This window comes from Camelina sativa, chromosome 8, assembly GCF_000633955.1.
Source record: "Camelina sativa cultivar DH55 chromosome 8, Cs, whole genome shotgun sequence".
Classification (NCBI taxonomy): domain Eukaryota; kingdom Viridiplantae; phylum Streptophyta; class Magnoliopsida; order Brassicales; family Brassicaceae; genus Camelina; species Camelina sativa.
Window position 1 is genome coordinate 5,389,063 of NC_025692.1, and position 5,723 is coordinate 5,394,785.

Consider the following 5,723-nt stretch of genomic DNA (forward strand, 5'->3'; position numbering starts at 1 on the left):
TACTGTCTTTAATTGACATCACTTTATTTTCCCCTCGAACTCTAACATCACACTTTTAAGTTCAATCATGTTTTAAAAGCTATGGCTTTCTCCTACCCAAAAGCCAAAATCTCAGTCCTTGTAACCTTTTTTTTTGGTTGTTAACCAACCTTTCAACATATCAATTAGTCCCCTTAATATGTTGTTAACAAAGAAAGCTAAATCTCAAAAGATATATGCTAAACACGCTACAATATTACAAATCCCATATGATCATCGGTGCATGCACAAAGTGCTCCCTTACTATTAAAACAAGAGAAAATTAAAAGAAGAAGAATCATCAATGTAACCAAAAGATAAAACCAGTTGCAATGTAATTAGGCTTACAAAGACCCATCACAACGTACGTAGAGGAGGGAGTGCAGCAAACACGATACCAAGTGGACTCTGGAGATTAGGTGTGCAAATGTAAATGAAATACACATCACTGCAACACATCATGAATCAACACGCGCAGAATTATGGTGGGATCCACCACTTACATATGTACACTTGTCAGCTCCCCTCTCCAAGATGACATTACAAATTTTATTTTATTTTTGATTAAATTTATTTTATTATTATTATTTTCTATAGTTTTTGAATCAAAACTCAAACTCATTATCTATAAACAAAAAAAAAATTTGGTAATCAATAGAAGACTTGGGTGTAGTGATTCCGATGTTAATGTATGTAAATTTTTACACAAGAAGAGTGTATACAAGATTATAAAAATATTGGAAGAAAACAGAAGAATTTAGAGTGGAACCCACGATCTGTGGTATGGGATATGCACTCTTAATTAAGCGTGGAGTTAATCCACTCAAAAGAGAATGATATCTTTGTTGGAGACTCCACTCCCTTTTCTGCTTACTTCTCTTTTGCCTCTAACTTAAAGATATATCTTTTCTCGAGTTTTAAGTCATTTGGCTGAACAAAAACGTGCCTTCTCATCATCATAACCATCACCATCCCCATCCCCATCCCCATCATCATCAATATTATTATTAACACGATCCTCACGTATTTGCGCATATATAAAAAGATCTTGAAATGAAGCCAAACATGCACATGAAACATCCTTTTGTATCATATCTCTCGTTCTGTTTGTAAACGTTTTATATACATGCTGCGTGACTATTTTGAAGAATTAAGACTATCAGAGTCTCAGAAGATTACAGCACCAACGATATCGGTCAAAAAAAAAAAAAAAACACGACACAGTATATTGGTCAAAAACCAACGATAAACATTACAGCACCAAACGCCCAAACGCTTTGAGGAATGGTGATTGACCAAAAAAACAAAAAGAGTAGCGATATTAGTGGGTTTGTAATATTTCGTTTATGTCTTGGCAGACAAAACACACGCCACAAAATTTTTTAGCTTTATGAAATATGTGTACCATACTATATGGTTGTAGGTTGTGATGGAACGCTTCATGCACACCTCACGAATAAATGGAACTTAATTACGTTTTTTCATTTTTCTTTTTGAAATTATATCTTACATAATCTTATATAGATTATAGTAGTGATCCTAAGTGTTAACTCCATACCCTTCGAAAATATTAACCTTAAATTGAATACTCAAACTACATTAAATTTTAAAGCATCCGCATATCATTTAACCTTTTTCCAAGCATCCGCATTTTTCCAAGCATTTTCTACTTCATTTTATTTTAGTGTCGGATGGGTCTTTGGAAGATACATATATATCCTCAAAAATTAATAGATGCATAACAAAGGATGGTGGCGCATGGTGGAAAAACAAAATCAGTGGCCCAGATGAATGAGCTAATAGGTGAACCATAAAGGACAACCACTTTTATTCGTGTCTTCAAAAGTGGCCTGCCTAATGAATAGCTTGCCGTCGAGTTGTCTTCCACAGGTAATCTAGATTATACACAGTATAACTTTACAGTAGTACTAGAATTTGTACCCGCGCACATGCGNGGTCAAAAACCAACGATAAACATTACAGCACCAAACGCCCAAACGCTTTGAGGAATGGTGATTGACCAAAAAAACAAAAAGAGTAGCGATATTAGTGGGTTTGTAATATTTCGTTTATGTCTTGGCAGACAAAACACACGCCACAAAATTTTTTAGCTTTATGAAATATGTGTACCATACTATATGGTTGTAGGTTGTGATGGAACGCTTCATGCACACCTCACGAATAAATGGAACTTAATTACGTTTTTTCATTTTTCTTTTTGAAATTATATCTTACATAATCTTATATAGATTATAGTAGTGATCCTAAGTGTTAACTCCATACCCTTCGAAAATATTAACCTTAAATTGAATACTCAAACTACATTAAATTTTAAAGCATCCGCATATCATTTAACCTTTTTCCAAGCATCCGCATTTTTCCAAGCATTTTCTACTTCATTTTATTTTAGTGTCGGATGGGTCTTTGGAAGATACATATATATCCTCAAAAATTAATAGATGCATAACAAAGGATGGTGGCGCATGGTGGAAAAACAAAATCAGTGGCCCAGATGAATGAGCTAATAGGTGAACCATAAAGGACAACCACTTTTATTCGTGTCTTCAAAAGTGGCCTGCCTAATGAATAGCTTGCCGTCGAGTTGTCTTCCACAGGTAATCTAGATTATACACAGTATAACTTTACAGTAGTACTAGAATTTGTACCCGCGCACATGCGGGATTTTAATTTAAAATATTTTTTATCAATGGAAATTGTTGAGCTCAAATATAATCATTTCAATTTTTGAGTATAAATCTATATAAATACTAAACTTACTTTACTCAGTGATATACAACATAAATATTTTTAAAGATAATATTTCTTTGTTATATCTATTTGTGATTTTACGTGGGATTTTAGTTAAAAATTTTATCAATAAGAATTATTGAATATGAATATAATTTGAAGATTAAAAGATAAATATATAAATTCCGTACTTATTTTACTAATCTATATATAACATATATTGTCTAGTGTCGCAATAATATTATCGACAATTTCTGACCTTTTATCTTTAAAAGAGTTCATTCCATATTCACAATTTTAAAAGTTCTAACGTCAATGTCGATCGTTGACCTAATTATAGAGACCATTTAAACATATCGATATTCCATATTAAATGCGAATATACAAAGTTTCATGAACAATTTTAGTGCTATGTCGCTACAATGAGGTTGTCCAAATGCATCATTTGCCATAATAGAATTTCCGACTAAGTCAAGAATGCTTAAATGAATAAACGTTTAAACCCCACAATGAATATCTATTCACTAATTCAAGTTACATATTTTTCTAAAATTTCATATGTTATTTGCAGATGTTAATTTTGTGATGCAACCCCAACTTCGTCTTCTCAAAAAAATCATAGTGTACTTTAAATATGTTGTTTTTGTCAATGTTTTGGGCTAAAAGCATTTGTNTAACCATCACCATCCCCATCCCCATCCCCATCATCATCAATATTATTATTAACACGATCCTCACGTANATATCATGTTATAAAATTGTAGCTCCAGTTGATAATATACCTTACACAAATCACATGTCACTTTTTATTACGGATTACATATCATTTTTTTCTATATTTCCTAACCATTGATTTTGTTTTTTGAGATAGATTATTTTTTCAAAATTCTTTTTCATATTTTTCCCAAAAAAAAGTGTGACCATNACAGTATATTGGTCAAAAACCAACGATAAACATTACAGCACCAAACGCCCAAACGCTTTGAGGAATGGTGATTGACCAAAAAAACAAAAAGAGTAGCGATATTAGTGGGTTTGTAATATTTCGTTTATGTCTTGGCAGACAAAACACACGCCACAAAATTTTTTAGCTTTATGAAATATGTGTACCATACTATATGGTTGTAGGTTGTGATGGAACGCTTCATGCACACCTCACGAATAAATGGAACTTAATTACGTTTTTTCATTTTTCTTTTTGAAATTATATCTTACATAATCTTATATAGATTATAGTAGTGATCCTAAGTGTTAACTCCATACCCTTCGAAAATATTAACCTTAAATTGAATACTCAAACTACATTAAATTTTAAAGCATCCGCATATCATTTAACCTTTTTCCAAGCATCCGCATTTTTCCAAGCATTTTCTACTTCATTTTATTTTAGTGTCGGATGGGTCTTTGGAAGATACATATATATCCTCAAAAATTAATAGATGCATAACAAAGGATGGTGGCGCATGGTGGAAAAACAAAATCAGTGGCCCAGATGAATGAGCTAATAGGTGAACCATAAAGGACAACCACTTTTATTCGTGTCTTCAAAAGTGGCCTGCCTAATGAATAGCTTGCCGTCGAGTTGTCTTCCACAGGTAATCTAGATTATACACAGTATAACTTTACAGTAGTACTAGAATTTGTACCCGCGCACATGCGGGATTTTAATTTAAAATATTTTTTATCAATGGAAATTGTTGAGCTCAAATATAATCATTTCAATTTTTGAGTATAAATCTATATAAATACTAAACTTACTTTACTCAGTGATATACAACATAAATATTTTTAAAGATAATATTTCTTTGTTATATCTATTTGTGATTTTACGTGGGATTTTAGTTAAAAATTTTATCAATAAGAATTATTGAATATGAATATAATTTGAAGATTAAAAGATAAATATATAAATTCCGTACTTATTTTACTAATCTATATATAACATATATTGTCTAGTGTCGCAATAATATTATCGACAATTTCTGACCTTTTATCTTTAAAAGAGTTCATTCCATATTCACAATTTTAAAAGTTCTAACGTCAATGTCGATCGTTGACCTAATTATAGAGACCATTTAAACATATCGATATTCCATATTAAATGCGAATATACAAAGTTTCATGAACAATTTTAGTGCTATGTCGCTACAATGAGGTTGTCCAAATGCATCATTTGCCATAATAGAATTTCCGACTAAGTCAAGAATGCTTAAATGAATAAACGTTTAAACCCCACAATGAATATCTATTCACTAATTCAAGTTACATATTTTTCTAAAATTTCATATGTTATTTGCAGATGTTAATTTTGTGATGCAACCCCAACTTCGTCTTCTCAAAAAAATCATAGTGTACTTTAAATATGTTGTTTTTGTCAATGTTTTGGGCTAAAAGCATTTGTTAATATATATATATATATATGTTATATTTGTTATATATGTTTTATATCATGTTATAAAATTGTAGCTCCAGTTGATAATATACCTTACACAAATCACATGTCACTTTTTATTACGGATTACATATCATTTTTTTCTATATTTCCTAACCATTGATTTTGTTTTTTGAGATAGATTATTTTTTCAAAATTCTTTTTCATATTTTTCCCAAAAAAAAGTGTGACCATTACAATGTCTTTGTTTTAGATCAAAACTTTTAAGTTAAGTTAAGTTAAGTAATTAATATTATCTTTCTTATAAGTAAAAATTTAATAATAAATCTTTATGGTATATGTTTCTTAGAAACTAATGTTTCACTTCAATTTTATTTTCATATTTAGATTTTTATAAATACAATTACATAGCTTGTTTTTTTACTCCACCATGCATTAAAATCTTACTTACATTCTAAAACTCATTAACCCATTCTAAATTTTGGAATATAATCATTTTTGGTTATAATTTTAATAATAACATTATTACTAAAACAAATATATAGTAATATTTTTACTATTTAAA